The 19,934-nt window shown below is 45.2% G+C and overlaps 1 protein-coding gene across 3 annotated transcripts in view; it reads left to right on the top strand.

The window, feature by feature from the left end:
* The first annotated feature begins 12,273 nt into the window (after positions 1-12,273).
* Positions 12,274-19,934, top strand: part of SNUPN (snurportin 1) — a 190,550-nt gene continuing 182,889 nt past the window's right edge. For 2 of the 3 annotated variants that reach the window (XM_085643849.1, XM_085643853.1), the window contains exon 1: positions 12,274-12,320. The gene's annotated coding sequence lies outside the window, so the exon portion shown is untranslated. The remainder of the gene's footprint in view (positions 12,321-19,934) is intronic. The other variant, XM_085643850.1, reaches the window with a different exon arrangement.

Below are 19,934 nucleotides of genomic sequence, written 5' to 3'. Positions count from 1 at the left end.
GACTGTAGCGACTGACACCAAAATCGTCAGTAACTTTATTTGATACCCCAGCACATGGATGTATGCAGACTGTCTGCCATCTCACACTTTTATGTCCACCAGTACTCAAGCCTAGATTCTAGAACAGAATCCAGCTAAGTAGTATAGTAGCCAGGAGGGCGACTGAATATAACTGAGCCGACACAACACAGCTTTCCGTTAATACAAAGAAAGAAATAACAAAACAATGGCTTAACTTTCTATAACAAAATATAATGAGCGCAGAATAAATAGACATATTGTACCCTGTCTCAAAAGTGTATCTTGCCTGTTTTTAGTTGTGAATGCGAATCATCCAACCATTCATAGGTGCTCCTCTTAAGATTCCTGGAAGTAGCATTTTCTCTCACTCATGTTGCTTGCATTATATTTGGATAACCTAGACACATGCCACACTTTACCATCACTGAGTAACACAGAATTGCACTTCACTTCCAGGACTCAACAGTTGAGAGTGTACTTACTTTCCCAAAGTTTCTGACTTTGACCCTATCATCTTTCTTATGATTTACTTCCTGTACTTCATTTTATTGTATACCTTCTATTCCAACTTCATGTCCGAGGTACTGCACCTTGTCATGATTAGACTTACATTTTTTGGTACTCAGCAGTGAGGCCTTTCCTTTCAAGAATAGTAGGAGACAGGAGGGCGGACTGAATAGAACAACGGAGACTGGAGAGGAAAAAGTGAAAGAGCAGACACAAAGTAAGCGAGAGAGAGAATGAGAGAATAAAGCGAGGCAGATGTCATCCAAGGAAGCGTAGCCATGTGGCAGGTCAGTGCCTTCTAAAGACTGGTGAGATTAGACTGGTGAGATTAGAGGGTACGAAGGTAAAGATACTACCAAACACACCACAAAAGAAAGGAGAGTGAAGGAAGAGAGGTTAAGAGCCAGGGCACAAATCACTGTTCAGAAGAGAGAGAGCTGTGGGTCCTTTAACCCAGTATTGACTTTTCTGGCTGGCACTTCTCAGCAGAGCAGCCAAAGATGTGTCATGCTACTCCAATAAGAGCAAAGCTTAGCACACTTTAAGTTCATGCATGTGTACCTATTTGCTGGCCGATTCACTCCAGGAGTTACCACCCCACCTCCTCAACTTTTGTGCCATAGATCAAAGTTCAAATAATTCTTTTTGCACTTTGAGCACGGACTGGATTGGTTAAGCTATATACAACTTTTCAAATAAATAAGCTACTTAGGGACGAGCCTGGTTAACTTAAGAGCCTTGCCCGATACCCCTTCTCCACACACCACCCCATCTACCCGAATTGATATTCATTGATGCCCTAAGGGCTGTGCCAAATTACCACCTCTAAAATGTTTCTGCCAGCAAATATGCATGCTGTTATTTGCACTTTAATACTGACTTTCCTCCGATTATCACTTGGTTTTGAAATGAACGTGAGAAACTTCTTTGGAGAGGATTAGCTGACTTGCTTCTGAGTCTAGTCCATTTTTTCCTTTAACCAAATAGTAGGATTTTTGTGGCAGACAGTATAGACACCAAACTGTTATTTCTCTTTAGTCTGCCAATGAGCATAAAGTAGATCTCCAATCGCTTGACTTTGCATTCACTTTAAAATAGTTTAGAATCAAAAGCAAGGTAAAACCTGAGGCAGTCAGATATCAAAGATCATTCGTTGGAAGGTAGAAGGTAAGTACCGTGGTGGTACACCTCGGGCCTGAGTAGTGGGGTTATGTTGTTTTCTGACTTATTTATTTAATGTTTTAGGCTATATGGGCCAGATGTACAACGCTTGCATTTTGCGACTCGCAAAATGCAATGTACAACAGTGTCTCAGACACGGATTGCGATTCCCAATGGGGTCGCAAATTGCATGCCAGATCAATATACATAAGGCAAGCGCAATTTGCTAACCCCATTGGGAATGGCTAGCACTCACAGGGATGGTGGCCTGCTGAGGTCAGCAGACCACCATGTCTGTGACTTATTTTTCAATAAAGCAGTTTTTTTAATGCAGCCCGTTTTCCTTAAAGGAAAAAAGAATGCTTTTAAAAAATAAAATGAAACTTTTCAGTTTCATTTTTTACGGGAGCCGGCAGTGGACCCTGGGACCACTGCCTGCTCTTAAAAAATATTTTCTCTCACACTCGTAAACGGGAAAGGGTCCCCAGGACAATCACAAATGTGAAGGGGTCTCCTGGGGACCCCTTACCGTTTGCGAGTAGTTTACCACTTACATGAAGTAGGTGGTAAACTGCGAGTGTTTTGCGGCCGCAAAATGCGTTCGCAAAACAATAGTACATGGTAGTGAGTCTCACTAATAGCGAGAGTCACAAACACTATTTTGTGAGTGTTGGACTTGGCCCTTTTGGTAGGTTCACCCCTAAACTTTTTGCCTTTTAATGTGACCTAATATTAGTTGTTTTTGGCCTCTGTGCACTTTAGCACTATGGCCCAGTGTAAAGTGCGTGCGCACTCTGAGTGTGTGTGGTGAGATTGGCCTGCCCTCCCATAGGAATACATGGGGGATATGTGTGTCCATGGTAATTCCTGTTGTGAGAGGAGTGCAGGGTCAAGTTTAATATGTGCGAACTCGTGAGAATAAAGGCTGCACAATGGTGTGCGCAGATCTATGGTGACTGGTGGAGAAGTGCTACTTCTAGAAGTTGGCATTTCTGTGTGCTGTGTGTCTGCCTGCCTGATGTGGAGTGCATGTCTGGCTTGTGATTGACAGGTGCTGGATGGTATGGAGAATTCAAGGAGCCAGGGTGAGTCAGCCCATTGGTGAATAGAGAGATCTACATCTAGATGGGAGGGGGGAGTTGCACCTGGGACCTGAATAGGGCTGTGCCTTCCCTCCACAATGCTGGCTCCGCCCCCTGTGGTGCGTCTGAGCACCTAGCCCCCACCTGACAAAGGAGAGAGGAGCTGAGCACAACAAAGTGCTCCAAAGGTCCCCCAAACCAGTTGCATCTGGGTTTCCCCCCAGCCCTGTGCTGTGTCACAAAGGAAAAAGGGGTGTATAAAAGAAGGGGCTGTGACCCCATGAAGAGGTTCTGCTGTGCTGGTTCTGACGCTGGGGACTGCTGCTGCTGGGCCCCAGGTGGAACCGCCACAAGGGACTGCCTCCCTGCTGGAGGGCCCTGTGTGCTGGCCTGTCTGAGCCCAGCCTTGTGCCCCCCTGAACTTTGCCTTTATTTTGAAGAGCGCTTTGCTCTTCATTATTGCTGGGAGCACTCCTATTTTTCATTTGCAGCTCTGGGCTGCTGCCTGGGGATTCCACCGCAACTCGTATCTTCTGGCGGGAGCCCACCCCGCATCTGCCACAAAAGGAGAGGAGTGCGTGCCTGCAGCGCTGAGCTGCGCCATCATACATAGGGAATCCCCAGCGTAGGGATTCCCCCATGCTCAGGAGGGAAGCGGGAGCCCACCCCGCTTTATACATAGTAAAAACCCGGGTGCCCACCCCGCTTTTGTCTATTTAATTAGAGGGAGCCTACCCCTCGTTGCCGCCAAGAGAAGACCACCTGCTGCCGCGATCCACGGCCCGTCTGGTTGTGGACGGGGCTGGCGGACGGAAGCGGAAGAGGCCAGGAGCGTGAGTGGCAGTCAGAAACCCAGGCGGGAGCCTAACCCGCGCCGGGACGTACGGAAGAGGACGGGAGCCTACCCCGCCTCCACGCGCTCCAGTGAAAAAGTCCCGGGACCCAGGAGAGGGCCCGGGTGAAGAGGAGAGGCGTAGGGAAGACGGCGCCTGCCTGTGCGGGGCTCCCGTGAGTGAGGGAGAGCCCCGTGGACGCCAGCAGCAAGAGGACAGAGGATTCTCCCACGGCCTGCAGCGAAGTAAGGAGGTGCCGAGGAGAAAGCCTCCCGGCGCCGCGAGAGCAGTGTTGCCGGCAGAAGAGGAGACCGGGAAGAGAAGAGTCCTTCCCCCGCCAAGAGCCGGTGAGTTGAGACGGCTAAGGGGGGGGGGGCTAGACGCATGCAAAAGGTGCCGATTTACTGAGCGGGCCCGCAGTGGCGGGCTGCTCCAAAGGGAGGGCAAGTTTTAAGTTGCAGAGCCGGTGTGGCTCCAACGTGAGGGCACAGAGGTGCCCGGGCCCCATAGCCGCATGCATCCCAGCTGCCCCGCTCGCAGAGGGCAGCTGCACCGAGAGGGCACGTTTTATTGTTCAAGAGCCCCAGAGCAGGGCCCAGGCCATTTTTCCCCGTTGCCCCGCCTGATAGAGGGCAGCGGCCACGTTTGGCGCAGATTGATTCAGGAGTCCCTGAGAGGGACAGAGGAGGCACAGTGGTGCCAGGCCTTCACAGTTCTTCACAGCTGCCCATCAAGCAGTGGGCAGCTGCAACGTTTAGGCTTCATCTTTTGCGCCTTCTGCTTTTGCTGCATGCGCAGCCAGCCCAGACATTCGGGACATTGGGCATTTTGAGCCCTTGCGACGGCCAGTTGGCCCGGGGCCAGTTTTAGTGTATGTGCCCCCGATTGGTGTACACTGTGTTCATGTTAATGATTGCCTAAGGTGATTTATGTGGTCTATGCTAATGTGATCCATTCCTTATATGATGTAGGCATCCTATATTTTATGTCACAGGATCCAGTTTTCAGTTCAGTATTTTACCAGTAGTTACTGGTTGTGCTCTACATTTACTATTTGTGCTGCATTTACAAGTGGTGATTGGTGATTGTTTTGACAGTGGCCCCATTGGCCCTGTCGCATGTAAATTGTCCCCTGTGAATATTGCCTAGTGCCAGTTGGCACAATGTATATTATGTGATTATGTTTCTAATGTATTTATGATAATACAAAGGCTATTGTTATATATAACCTTGTGTGGAGTCCCTTTTGTGGTGCACCTAGGGTGTTGTTGCTGTGTGCGTGCGCAAACGCTTTACACATTGCCTCCAGAGTAAGCCTGACTGCTCGTGCCAAGCTACCAAGGGGGTGAGCAGCGGTTATCTTTGGCGTGTAACTTCCTTGCCCTGACTAGAGTGGTGGTTACTGCCTGGCTTTGGCGCAAGCCTCAGCCAACCAGAAATCCCATTTCTAACAGTGAGTCAGTGACTCACAAAATAACGTTTGTACATGCCATTACCCTTTCTTGCGGGTGCAAACGGGGCGATCTCCCATTTGCAAGTGCAAAAAAGGGTCGTATATCTGGCCCCATGTCACTAGCGTTAGTCAGTGCTTCAATATTGACTTAAAAAATGCGCTTCAAATTAACAATGGTTGGCAATTCGCTAGGACAGGCCGGCTGTCAGCAGTAGTACAAGTTTCACTCCAGTGAGGTATTTAGTAATCTTTTGAGGGAGTGTGGGTATTGAACCCGAGATTCCCCAACAATCCCGTTTGTGTGCCCACATTAAAGAGGTGACAGGAGGATAAATTGCGTAGGATGGAATTTGGTATTACAATGAGAAATGTGACAACGCTTTGGAAAGTAAACTGTTTTTGACGCTTATCACACGCAGCCAATCATCAGAGTCTGTGGGTGTTCTATAAAAAGCTCTTGATTTATTTGATTTAGGTTTTGTAAAGCGCTCCACCAGTCCATGGGCGTCATGGAGCTGCCATTTGCTTGAGGCAAAGAGAAAAATCTGCCTAAGGTCTAGCTTACAAGGGAAAAGTGAACAACCAGGTTTTAAGACATTTTTTGAAGATAAGGATATTGGGCTGATTTCACAGATGCCATGTAATTTGATTCCAGAGACAGGACGTAACATTGCAGACGCTTCTACCACCCCAAGAGGCTCAGCGACTTAACGAAATAGACAGTTTTTCTAACTGCAGGTGATCAAAGCGATTTGTTAGGGGTGTACCAGTAGATTTTGTTCTTAAGAAAGGTAGGTCCACAATGATTAGGCGTTTTGTGTGCTATGTAAAGTGCTTTAAAAGCGACTCTTTTTTAATGGGGAAACGATGTAGTTCTTCCATTGCTTTAGACACTGGTTTAAGTTTCTTGATATCTTTAAGAAGGCTGGCTGCTGCATTTTGTAGTCTTTTAAGTTTTTTAGAATGCCCTGCTGAGTACCAGCATAAAGGGCATTATAATAGTTCAACTATGAAAATGCAAGAGAGGAGACCACTATTTTCTGTAGGTCAAAAGGGAAGAATTTTGTACATGGTTTTTACAACGAGGAAGCACAAGGAAGTGAGTTGGTTGGTCTGATCTCTAAAGGAGAGGGTGGAATCAATAATGATTGCCAAGTTCCTAGATTTGGTACTAGGATGGGAAGAGAACCGAGGGACTGCGGCCACCAAGCATCATTACAAACAGAAGTATCTCATTATAAGAGGTGCACCTCCATCTTCTCTGACTTTAGTTTAAGACAGTGGGATCTCATCCAATTGACTGGTGCTCTCAATAAATCGGGTGGCTACCTCATTTAAGTTGTTATCTATAGATACCACAATTTGGACATGGTCACCTTAAAAAAACAGTGGAAAAGCCATAAGATCTTATCAAATTCAAAAGGGGAGCCACATATATGTTAAATAGTGTGGAATTTAATGAGGACCCTTGTGGGACACCACATGGTAAGGTGAAAGGCTTGGAGCTGAAATCTCCCATATTAACTGTTTGCTCCCTTTAATCAAGAAACGAGCATAGTAGCTTAAGGAATAAGCCTTGAATCTAGGTCAGCCGGTGCTTCAAGAACACGTGACTGTGTCAAAGGGTATGGATAGGTCCAGGAGTATCACTGCAGCCTTGCCACCCTTTTCCATTATGTCCTGAATCTCCTCAGTGACTGCTACCAGCGAAGTTTCAGTGCAATGAGCTTTCCTAAAACCAAACTGGGCTCTATCCAGGATGTCATTCTGGTCCAAAAAATCAGCGAGAGAGATAAATATGACGTTGAAGAGTGTATAATTGCTAACATTGACGACACCGTAATCTGTTGTGACATGGTAGAGTGGCATAAAGCATTAGAAAGTGATTTATTACTTAAACAAGTTATGGAGTTTGTAGTGAAAGGTTAGCCTAAAGAAAGATCTGTTGAACCTGAGTTACAACCATTTTGTACGGTTGCAAATGAGTTATCTCTTGAAGGTAATCTTTTAGTCAGAGAAGGTAAATTGATTTCTCCATTTTGTTTTCGACAAAGAATTTTAGAAACTGCGCATTCAGGTCATTTGGGCATGACTGCTACCAAGCGCAGAGTTCGTAATGATTTTTGGTGGCCGTCTGTTGATCGAGATGTGGAAACACTTGTTGTTAATTGCACACAGTGTTTATACAGTGACAAACATTTGGTCACAAATTCTCCATCTCCCAAACCATAAATTTCTCCCAACAGAGTGTGGCAAAAGGTCGCAATAGACTTTCTTGGACCGTTTCATGTATTACCCAATTGTATGAAATATTTCATAGTCTTAGTTGATCATTTATCCAGGTGGGTAGGAGTCAGAGGTGTTTCTGAACCAAATACCAATTCTGTCATGCGTTTCCTTCAAGATGTATTCAGCAGAGAGGGTACACCTGAAGAGTTACTTACAGATAATGGGGTTCAGTTTACTTCACAACTCATGCAAGATTTTTTGACAAAGATAGGTGTCAAGCATTCACGCACTCCTTTATACTTTCCTCAGGCGAATGGCAAGGTTGAAAGATTCAATAGGGTTTTAGTTGAATGCATTCAGAGCGCCATCAAAGCTAAAGTAGATTGTGAGTCTGCCATTAGAATTTACACGTCTTTCTGAAACTTTAGCAAGTGTAGAGACCTGAGCAATCCGCCGGTAGTTCTTTTTCTCTAGAGGATTCAGAGTTGGCTTTTTTAGTAAAGGCAGTATGGATCCCTTTTTCCATTATGTTGGAAAACAGCCGGACTTCAATATATTGTTGAGCAGTAGAGCCAGTGAGGATGCGAGAAATTCTGCTATCTCTGATCTTGCATATCATAAAAAGGATAGTGCGGTAAGAAGGGCTTGCGTCGCTGAGTTTAATGGAGTTTCAGTGCTGCAGCTTATTTGTAGGTCATCGCTCTATAAACTAGAGAGAATGTTTGGTGGTTAAATGCACCTGCTCCAGATATAGTGTGTTTGACCTTAGTTCATTTTTAGGTCCAGCTTTCAAGACCGCTTTAGCTGCGTTGCTAGACTAATGTTTTAACAAAAAAAGTATTTATAATATACATACATAGAGGGGCTTTCAGTCAGGCCTCTTCATCGATTGGTCCCTTCAAGTGTCATTCAAATTTTGGTTACCCCCACCAAAGAATACAGCATGGGCCAGTCCACTTCAGCCATTGGCTCCTCTTCAATGTTGCCAGATTGGGCTATTTCCCGCACAATTGGGTGACATTTTTCCCAATTGTGCGGGAAAAAGCCATACCTGGCGGGGGCTACTTTTTGGGCTGATTTAAGGCCAGTGTACGCAAAATACTGCCTTGGGCGGCGCCAACTACGACGAGCCGGTGGTGTGCGCCTATCACAGTGGCTCATCTGTGTTGCAAGGTCCATCATGGCGAATGAGCGCGTAGCGCGCTGACATGGAGACTATGATTGGAGGAGGACCCCCCACAAGGTCAGCCTGTGCGCACATGACGTGAGCATCAATGACCGTTGTCCCCTCCCCTCCCGCAGCAGTGCGTGCGTGTGTGTATGTGCAAGTGCACCTGCTGCTGGCACTGCCAAACTTCACCCTAGCATTGGGTATGAGTGCCGAAAGCACTACTAATGACGGCCCTGGGAATACTGTTTGCCCATACCCCGCACGCTTTATTAAAAGCAGTCAAGCGGCTGCAGGCAATCTCGGCGTGCTCAGCACACTCAGCAGGGTGACGACTGGCGTCCGGATCGCACAACCGTGTCACAGTCATACTGTCACTGTCTCGTCGTCATGGAAAAGACTGAGACAAAATGAGTGACTAGGTGTGACCACCAACGCTGCAACGGACATCAAGAGTCCCACTCCAGACCGGGGCCAGCCAGTGACTTCACTCGGAGTCCTTATTGCTGCCATAAGCGGTCCGTTATGAACTGCCACGCTCGCCAGCTTTGAATTACAGCAAATAGTAAGTGAAGTAATATATTCTCTGCTTTTGTTTTGTAAATCAGTCACTGTTATGCGGACGGTAATTGTTGGCAGAGCAAGCTCCTTTCGGTGTTCTCATGACTCTGCACGTGTCGAACACCAGACAGGATCAGTAATTTTTTTTACAAGTCCTGCCGGGTCCTAGGATGTCATTGCTGGGATCCTTTTAGTGAGGGCATAGGCAAAATAAACGAATCGACTTGTTTCCTATCACGGTGAGGCTGTTTTTAAAAGACACACATAGCGCACTGTGTATACTTAAGTTATACTGCTGCTAGCATTTGCCCTTTGTGACCCAGTCATGGTCTGGCAATTTTACACTGTCAGTGCAAATTCTCGGTGGTTCTGAAAGCAGCAGGGGTGATCACGAGTGTTAAATCATGTAGGATTAGATTGTGGGTATACAATCGTTTGTCAGTAGGATCAGGTGATTTGCATCAGTTTCATTTTCTTTTCATAGCTTGTCCTTGTTTAACCCCTTCAGTGCCCATGACGAGCTGGACTCGTCATGGGCCGCGGTGGCGCTGTGCCCATGACGAGTCCAGCTCGTCATAGACCCCGCCCGCTAATGCAACGGCCGGCACTGGGCGGGGAAAGGGGCGGGCACTGAAGGGGTTAAATGAGTGTTATTTCTTATGTTTATCTGTTTACATGAACTTAATTTCTTGATTTTACTCGCAAAAAAGTGTCACTCTTAGTGTCATACATTTAACAGTTGAATGTCATTCATAAGTACTCTGAAACCTTGAAAATGTAACATATAAGCACTCTTAAAATGTGGCAACTATGCAGTCTGTTTTCATGTCGAATAGTGCCCTTCCATTTCTGGTGCTGTGCAATAGTTTTAAGATCTTCGTAGAGTTTCTCATAGCTGAAAAGGCTGTAATTTGTTATATATGTTTCCCTCATCTTTGTTGCTTGATTTTTGCTCGCAAGAAAGTGTCACTCATAGTTGTTGAATGTCACTCATAATTACACTGAAATTATGAATATGTCACACATAAGCAATCTGAAACCTTGCCAGCTATGCACTGTGTCACTTTTCTCTCGGGTCTCAGACTATCAGATCCGGCCTGGGGGTGCAGCCCTGTGCTGCTGTGGCCGTCAACTCGCGGGGCCTGGCCGCAGCATGTGGAAGCAAGCACAAATTGAAGTAAGTTCATTTATAGTAAGAGTAGGAATGAGTGCTATGTTATGAGTAAAGCACTCTGAATCAGTTCTGTATAGACTTGTTATCTTACATGTGAACATTTGCTGTTGTAAAGTGTTCTGATAACTTTGGATCTAGTTATTGCTATATAATAATCTCAAATAAATAAGTGAAGGTTGCTGTGCTACTGTCTGTGTGTTACCTGTTCTGTGTGAGGGAAGCGCACACTGCTGCTGCCTCCAACACATGGCTGTGGCCATAACGCCACATCCTCTACCATAGGTGGTACTATTATTCAATTTAGGCAGAACACTGCACGTTTTGGGAGCTAAAAATTGTACTATTTTACATAATTACCTCTTAAAGTACCCCCCCAAACAAAATAGTTAAAGGAGTAATTATTTTAACATGGGTTTGTCTCTGAATCTCATTCTTATTTGTTTCCAAATGTTGACAAATATGCTGTAGATGAAATAGAAGTGGAGGTTGTCAGACTCCATTCGGGAAGGAGGGAGGGGCTATGGGGTAAGCGGGGGCTACTAGGCATTACTTTTGGGAGCTGCTTAAAATACAAATTTGAGGGAGCAGTAATTAGCACATAATACTATTTCTGCCTTTCTCAATCTGTGTTTTCTACTATTGTAGCTTTAGCAGTGCCTGTTACAAGTCGCAATGTTACAGTTGTGATGGGTCATGAAAATGAGTAGCATTAACACAGGTGCCCAGTTAACCCCCTTCCACCATCTGTATATTGAATAGAATTTAGATTCATCCTTTAAGTGGTTTCTGATGACTATCTCTGCATAATTTGAGAGTTGCGAGTTTGGGCTGGTTGTTGGGCTGAAACCGGTCTGGTTGGGCTTATTTTGGGTTTATATTTGAGCGGCTTTGGGCTTAGGATTGGTCTAAAAATCTGGCAACACTGCTCCTCTTACAAAGAGTCTTGGCTTTTTGCCTCTGCACAATGTGCTTGTTCAGTCCAAATCAGTTCCAGGGGTAGTGTCCAAAAGAGTTAAATTCTAATTAAACACATTATCACTATAAACTTGTCGTTTCTTAAACTTCCATAAACTTTCTAATCAGTGCCGGAGCTCCTCACTCACTTTTATTCTGCCGCTCGCTGTCTATTAAAAAACATGTTTTAATCCTTGAAAGCAGCAGCGAAGTTGGCTGGCTCTGCTTTGGAACGCATAGTTAGAATGTGTTTCAATGTTGATCTGTAAAATGCTGGCCCGGGCGTATCAAGGAGAAAGGTGTACTGTTTTTTTCTCAATGTACCGATTTCTTAGAATTAAACAAATAAATCAGTATTTTGGAAAGAAAAAAAACGGAATATATTCGATCTTGGATAAACATGTATTACCATTTTTGCCTAGCATCATTGAAACGCATTTTCGCTAGGAGTTCCAAAACGGGACCGGCCATTTTTGCACGTCGCACTTGAGGGATTAAAAAATAATTTCGTTGCCTATCAAGGAATTAAATTCATTTCCTATACCCAGAACTGTGTTTTTTTTATTTCTATTTTATTGCTCAACAGCAGTACAGATAATGGCCATCAGCATGTTGGATATCATTTATTTATTAAAAGTAAGCGACTTGAGGGCTGTAGGTTCATCTGGGTGGTGGAAAGATCCGTCCACTTCTGTTTTTCTCTCCTGGCTGAAGCCGGCTCAAATGTAATGATAGGGACAAAAGACGGTTTACAGCAGCACCAGTTACGTTATACATTGTTAAATAATTTTTCAGACAACAGGAGAGAAAGTGATTTGCCCAGAATCACAGGATGCTGTGCCGGCGCTAAAACAGGAACCTGGTTCCACAATTCCAAAGTCGGCATCTATGGTCGTAATGCAACATCCTCTCCCTTTGCGTCCGGAGAGAAGTTCTGATTCCGAATGAGTTTCCTTCAATCCCTGGGTCAGTCACTCTCATCCGCCTTTTCACCGTCCTGCCGCGCTTTGTTCAAAACCAAAGTCCGTTTTCTGTAATGTTTTGCGGCCCCGATTTCCGTTGCCACCCCTGTGCTTCCTTCTGTAGTCCTTTGTTTGTTTCTTCCTTTTCTTACGCTGTCCTCTTTCTATTTTCAGCACCGGGCGGTACGAGACAGGCAACGGGTAAGCGGTTTCAGGTAAGTGACTTCTTAATCTCTCTCTCACCACTCATTTTCATAATTTCTAAACACTACGTACAGTTGCCGTCGGACGCTGTCTACTCCCAATCAGGAGTCTGCGTATTGGGTGCAGCAATCAACTTTCATCTCTGGGACGTTGTCTTAGAGAAATTAAAAGGTGAATGTGAGATAGCCGCCTCCAATTAAATTTTGGTAAACCTGACTTACTCCTAGGAAAGAAGAGGAATGCTCTCCCTGCTCTGTCCATTCTGATCTTTATTTAATCCTGACACCACAATTAACAACTAATACTTAACTTCAGCATCATTTGTGATCCTGCCCTCAAGTTGCTCCCCTTCGGGGTGCGACAGTATGTCTTCCTCCCTCAGTTCTGCCAAGGGCTTTAAGTGGGCCGGGTCCTGCCGGTGCTGAGCACCGGCAGTTCTTGAAAGTAGGTGCTGAGACGGGTCCCTGTTGGGCTCTCCATTTTTGCCCACACCCTCAGGGTGAAAAAAAAATCTAAACTCTGCAGTTCTACAACTGCTCAAAGTCTTTGATGTAAATTTAAAGAGACTCGTTTTTCTTTCACAGTATCGGCATTTCAGAACTGAAGTATTTTCAGTATTATACACAACAAAGCCATAGTTGCTTATTATTTTTCTTATGCAACTAACAACCATTGACGACGCCAATTTATTATTTTTTTTGCAAGGTTTTATATAGCGCTGGATGGACCCGTAGGTATCAGAGCACTTTACATGAGGATCAGCAAGTTAAAGATTACATAAGTACTTCAGTGACAGATTCCAAGTATAGACATAAGAGAAAGATAGAGGGAAGGAAACATAACGGGGAGGCGAGGAAAACCATGTCAGATGTCCGGCTGGGTAGGTGACGGCCGAGGGGGTGAACTAGGGTCAAACTCCTCTATAGCTGCATAGAACAGCTCCACCGGGCATCGGCCAAGGTTGTTCGAACTCCGCGGTGAGAACAGACAGACGAAAAAAATGCTATTACACATTAACATACGTTTTTTTGTGTTACGTAGCAAAGACAAAACATCTTATGTGGAATGGGAGGTAGAGGGGGTAAAGGTAAACAGGGCAAAAAGGAATGCAGATGGCGCCAATATTCCTGGCTGGTTATAGGTATAGTGTTGCTTGTTGTATCTTGATGCAATGATAGGAACAGCAGAGTACCAGTTTATGCTACCAGCACTATGCTAAGCACAGATTTTTAGACAGTGTGGGGCAGATTTATGACGACTGGCGCATCCCTGCATATCAGCAGGGATGCGCCAGTTATTATGCGCCACTGCTGCGCCACCATGGATGCGCCGCATTTATAATGCGGCGCACCATGGGGCAAAAACGGCACAGATGCGTGACGCATCTGTGCCGAAAAGTGACGCATTGCTGGAGTTGCGTCGCAAGCGCGACGCAGCTCCAGCAATGATCTGGAGGGCCCTATCTTTACAATGCTGCGTCAATCCTTACGCCTGCTTCAAGCAGGCGCAGGGTTTTGACGCAGCATGGGCCTAAAAGTGACTGAGTGAAATCTTGTAGATTTCACTCAGCCACTTTTAGGAGGCGTTCCTGCGCCGGAACGCCCCCACCTGCCCTGGAACGCCTACATGTGGCGCAGGGCTTTACAACGTGGCGCATCTCCCAGATGCGTCACGTTGTAAATACCCCGCACCATGGCGCAGGATTTGCGCCGCTGATGCGTCACAAAAGTGACGCAACGGCGGCGCAAAAGTGGCGCAAGTGCAACATAAATCTGCCCCTGTGTTTTTAAGCCACACCCTTAATTACATTGGCCTCGCCCCTAGGAGAGACCGCCTCCCAGATGTTTCATCCCACTTAAAGCCCTGGTTATACCTATTAAAACCTACTTTCTATCTCATCCCAGCTAGTATGCAGAAGTTGCTAGTGGGGGCATTCGTCACACCATGTCTAGGGCAGCTCGTTAAATGTTACAGAAACTCCAAAGTGCTCACGACATCCATAAGTGTGTTGTTAAGCCCACAAAAATGAACCTTGTGTACAAGTGAAGAGGTAACTTACTGGTTGCCAGTAGCTGCTGAAGTAAAATTTCAGATATTGTGCCTCCTATATAAATCCCTTTACTACAACTCAAGTAATACGTTTAGCCAAATAGTAGTTACAAGAGGTTTTATTTCTCCAAGCTTATTCCAACAAAAAAAGGAGCTACATGGATGTAATGGATATGGTGTGCTTTGCCTCCTCTAGCTAGTTCTCCATCTGCCACCCACATCATTTTCAGTCTAGCATTATCCTTCAAATGGTTCATTACCATGTTCCATATTCCACGCTCAAGCATTTCTCACAGTCTCACACACATCAAAGCCAACACTGCACACCTTTGTCCCCAACAACCCAAACTAGAATAGGAAAATCCTTATGACACAATCTAAGATGAAACCTATTCCCTATACTTCACTGGCAATGCCTTGCGTCTTGTGCTATGTTTCATCACTACCCTGTGGAGGTGTGGCACAAAAGATCTTTAACCTCACTTGTAGTACCTCTTCTTGTCATAACACCCCCCATCACTAGGATACCTTAATTTGTTGACCGCAAATGAACCGAAATTCAATTACTGCTTTAAATTCCAAGTCAAGAAATACATTCCCTGCTGCTTCTCTTCCCACCGCTGTTCATGTGACCCACTGAAAATAAACACTCTTTTTAAGGTCAACACATTTCCCACTTCTACTCTCACAGCACCGTTCAACGTTTCTATTTTTTGACGGGGGGACAAAACTACTTAGATCCCGAACTTCCACACTCTGTAGTGGGCAACGCTACTGGAACATATTTCTCTTTTTCTTGCCATACATTGTCCTCTGTTTTACTCGCCCACTTGGTGACTTGCCTCTTTACATATCGATTCAGTTGGTATTTCTAAACCACCAGAGCTCCCAAACATTTCTTTCAACCATAAAAGGGCTAAATTAGAACCAGGTTCCACCCCCCAAGTATCTCAAATGGTAAAAATCTGTCTTTGCTTTAGCTTTAGTAGTGCAAGAGAGTAGGGTTACCTGCAGAGCCCTTCTCAAATTGAGTTCCATGCTAACTCGTATTGCATAACTTCCTTTATGACATTGTTTGCAAACTCTTTTTTTTTAAATTGGATTTCACAAATTAAGTCATGTGATACAATGGAAACATCACAGTAATATAACATACACTTTAAAATCAAAGCCCTTATATTATAAATTATGGTCAGAAGCTTGCCCCGACAAGCTCACATTATCCGCAGTTCTAGCGTCTCTCTCCCTCTGAAAGTTCTATTTCTTTGTATTGCCGGGGCACAGACCTGACCCCTATGTGCATTCCATCTACTTCAGATTTGCTCCCATTTTTTAGGGTAGCCTCTATTCTCATATATGGTCTTATCTGCTAACATTAGGCTTTTCTACGTGTTACGTTTACAACGGTACACTTACCACGTAAACGTCTTTACCACGCGTATGCCTTCCACGACCGTCTTTACCATGCAAGCTGCACTGGAACCTGTTCATCTTCGTCCGGTTCAGTCCGTTTTTGATGTCGGCGAAGACGTGTATTCAAAAGTAAAATAGAAAGAGGGGGCTTGGGGGGGTCTCTCCCCCCTCCCTCCACCCCCCCCAAAAAGCATGTGATAAAAAGGGGGCTTGGGGGGTGCCTCCCCCCCACCCCCCAAAAAAAAGAACATGTCAAAACGAAGGGAAGTGGTGACAATCGGCATCGTTTTAGAGGAAACGGAATGACGCTTCCTCTTTACGACAAAGGACATAAGCAAAGAAGATCGAGGAGAAGACGTGAAGAGTTAAGGAGAATAAAAGTAGTAAAATATATATATATACATATAGATTGAGGGTAACAGGCAAGGGTAATAATGATTGAGTGATCACGTAAGGGTACAGGGGAGGGGTATAACCTTTACCAAGAGTATTCAATTACCATGCAAGTATGCGTGGTAAAGGCATATTCGTGGTAAAGGTTGTGCGTGGAAATAGCATTCCGTTGTAACGCATGCGTGGTAAAGGCATGCGTTGCAAGGGAATGCGTTGTAACGACATACAACCGACCAGTCCATGTCTTTTTCCCATTCCGACTATGTGAGGTATTCACCTACTCCCCATTTCCGTGGTATGTTCCGTTTAGCAATGGCAAGACCCAGTGTTAACCAAATTTGTTCCTTTCTGGTGAGGTCTGTCTGTCCCCATATTTCTCTATACGATAGAATTTGCTTGTGTGTTTGAGTTCCTTTCCACTGATCAACTGTAGTTGTGTTGCCACCGCACCCCAATATTTCTGAATAGCAGGACATTACCATGTTAACCCCTTCGACGCTCATGACGGAACGGTTCCGTCATGAGCGTCGGTTGAGCTGTGCTCATGACGGAACCGTTCCGTCATGACCACGCCCGCGCAAGCAGCGCTCAGCACAGCGGGGGAATCCGCCCCGCATGGAAGGGGATAAGGGGTTAAATGGTCCAAGTTCCTCTTGTTTACACGGTCTGTTATACATGAAGTCATTGTTTCTTTTTATTTTTGTCAAAGTGGTGCAGGAAAAATACGTTCTGGATCTTAAATTGGATTAATCTCAATCTGGAGGTTATGGCCAGTTCCCTGGGGGACACTAATCCTTTCTGCCAATCTTCTACTTCCAGCTCTCCTATATTATTTTGCCATTTCTCCTGCAGTTTCTGTAAGTGATCTGGCATGTTATTGAGTAATTTCCTATACGTCATAGAGATCACTTTGCTGTCTATCCAATCATTTAGTAGTCTGTCCTCCAGAGGTGTCGGTTCTGGGAGATCTGTAACCTGTGGGATGGCCGCTTTTAGAGCATGTCTGATTTGTAGGTATCTGTGTCTTGAAATCTGCTATCTTGCATACTTTTTGTATGTCAACAAATGGTTTCACATTGCCTCTTGAGCACAGGTCGCTCACCCTCGAGATGCCGATCATATCCTATTTATCAAAACCAGGACATTTGATCAGTGAACCCCACCAATCAGCATCCCACAGTGGCATGGATTGGGTCACTTTATTCCGGCATCGTAGCTGTTTTGTCACTGTCTGCCATAGAGCGACAGTTTGTTGTGTTGGGCCTTTTAGAAGCTGCTGTGTTGGGTTCGTGTGCAATGCCTGTCTGTAGCCTCCGAGGCCCATAAGTATTGTATCCATCTGGTAGGCTTGGTCGGTTTGAGAGCTATATATCCACTGGTTGATTATCGCCAGTTGGCCGGCCCAGTTGTACATTTGGCTATTTGGAAGTGCTATTTCTCCGTCATACCACCCCTTTACCAGTTTGTGTGTAGCAATTTGCGTGGGTTGTCCACCCTACAGTAGTGCTTGTACCTCACTTTCAATGTCAGTAAAGAAAGAGTCAGGGTATTTTGTAAGACGAACAGGAAACTTGGTAGTGCCATAATTTTGAAGAGAGCTGCGCGTCCTACTAGGGATAGTGGTTGATTCCTCCAGTGTTGTGTCCTCTTGCAATCGTTTCAGGGGGCCTAGTACATTATGCGTATAGAAGGGTGGGGATCCCTTGTGAAGTAGATTCCTAGATAACAGAAGCAGTCCTCGGCTGTCGTTACTGAACAGCCGGGTGATAGTTTGGATACAGATCCATGAAGGCTAAACAGCACTGACTTAGAGCAATTGATGGTGTATCTGGAGTATTTCCAAAAGAGTGAAAATTTGCATGTTCCTGTTAATGGATGAATTTGGTGATGCCACAAAAAGCAGAATGTCATCCGCGTATAACAAGATTCTGTCTGCCAACCCCCTAGTCCACCGCAGTCCCCGGATCGAGGGATCTCCTCTTATCCAGGTAACAAGCAGCTTTAGCATTAGGGCGAAAATCAGTGGCGATAGGAAAAATCCCTGCCGTGTTCCTCTTTTGAGGGGAAAGGTATGTGAAGTGTGCCCATTTACTACTACTTGTGCTAAAGGGTCGGCACATAACAACTTGACCTACGTGGTGTATTTAGGACCAAACGCAATTGTTGCAGTACTGCATAGAAGTATGGCCATTCGATGGTAACCAACGCCATACGTGCATCATGTGATAGTAACTGCCTCTTCCTTTATGGTCTCTCTTCTACCTAGTACGCTGTGTAGGCGTCGTAGGTTTAAGGCAGTGTTTATCCCGGGCATAAAGCCAGAATGATCTGGGTGCACTAAATTCGGTAAGAGTCTAATTGCTAATAGTTTGGCCAGTATTTTAACCTCCGTGTTGAACAGCGATATGTGGCGGTATAAGCTGCATAATTCTGCCGGGTTCCCCTGTTTGTGAATGCCCACAATGGTTGCCAAACTCTGGTCTGTAGACAAGGTTCCCCTGTCGTCTGCTGTCTTCATATATTTGTCGTAGGTAGGGTGCAATGTTCGAATCTGTGAGTTTGTACAGTTCTATTGGGAGACCACTTGGTCCCATTTCTTTCCCCGATTGTATGCTATTTATTACACTAACGATTTCATTGACGGTGATGTAACTATCAAGTGTGGCTGCTTCCTCTGTGGTTAGTGATGGGAGGGGCATGTCTGTCAATTCTTTTGCTTAAAAGCCAAGTTTTTATTTGTTTTTTGAATGATAGCAGCGTGTCTAGCCTTAATCTGCGCGGGAACAGAATTCCATAATTTGGATGTAGTAACTATGAAGCTTCTGTGACCCCAGTTGGCTTTTTCGGTTCTAGGGATGACCAGAAATTTAGCATCTGCTGATAGAAGAGATCTGATAGGCGTGTAGGCCAAAAAGGCTTTCTTCAAGTATTCCGGACCTGTATTGTGAATTGCCTTGTAGACAATACAAAGAGCTTTAAATTTCGTTTTGCTTCTTATGGGCAGCCAGTGGAGCTGTCGCACCACCTTAGAAATGGACTTAAACTTGGGAGTACCTGACAGCATCCTAGCAGCTGCGTTCTGTACCAACTGCAGCCTACCCAGAACCCTTTCCTGGGCATTAATAAACAGGCTGTTGCAATAGTCAGCCTTAGACATGAACAGAGCACCAAATAACTTTCTTCCAGTATTGGCCGGTACAAAAGGTAACAATTTCTTTATCATTCTTAACCGATAAAAGGATGAGGCGACCACCGCATTAGCGTCATGTATAAAAGATAACCTGTCATCAAAAATGACACCCAAGTTCCTGGCCTTTTTGACTCGTGCTAAGTCCGTAACGTAGATGTTAAACAATGTCGGACTTGGCAACGATCCTTGCGGAACTCCACATGGGAGTGAGAAAACTGGAGATGTGAAGTCGCCCAAACTAACTGACTAGGTGCGATTGGATGGAAATGAGAACAGAAGTGCTTGGGCCTTGTGCACAACGTCTTAGGCTGAGACACGATTGATCAGCGTAGCATGATCAACCTTGTCAAATGCTGCCGATAGATCTAATAGCACCAATGCTGCGGCTCCTCCTTTGTCAAGCACAAACCTGATATCATCCGGCGCTTTAATGAGCGCTGTTTCTGTGCTATGTCCTTTCCTAAAGCCAAACTGTGTATCATCCAGCATCCTTTTCTCCTCAATGAATATTGCCAGCTGAGTATTCATGATCTTTTCAAAGAGTTTAGCTGGTACAGGGAGACATGCAATAGGTCGATAG

Source organism: Triturus cristatus, chromosome 3_1, assembly GCF_964204655.1.
Source record: "Triturus cristatus chromosome 3_1, aTriCri1.1, whole genome shotgun sequence".
Classification (NCBI taxonomy): domain Eukaryota; kingdom Metazoa; phylum Chordata; class Amphibia; order Caudata; family Salamandridae; genus Triturus; species Triturus cristatus.
The sequence above is the reverse complement of the archived record's forward strand: the minus strand, read 5'-3'. Positions and strand labels throughout refer to the sequence as shown.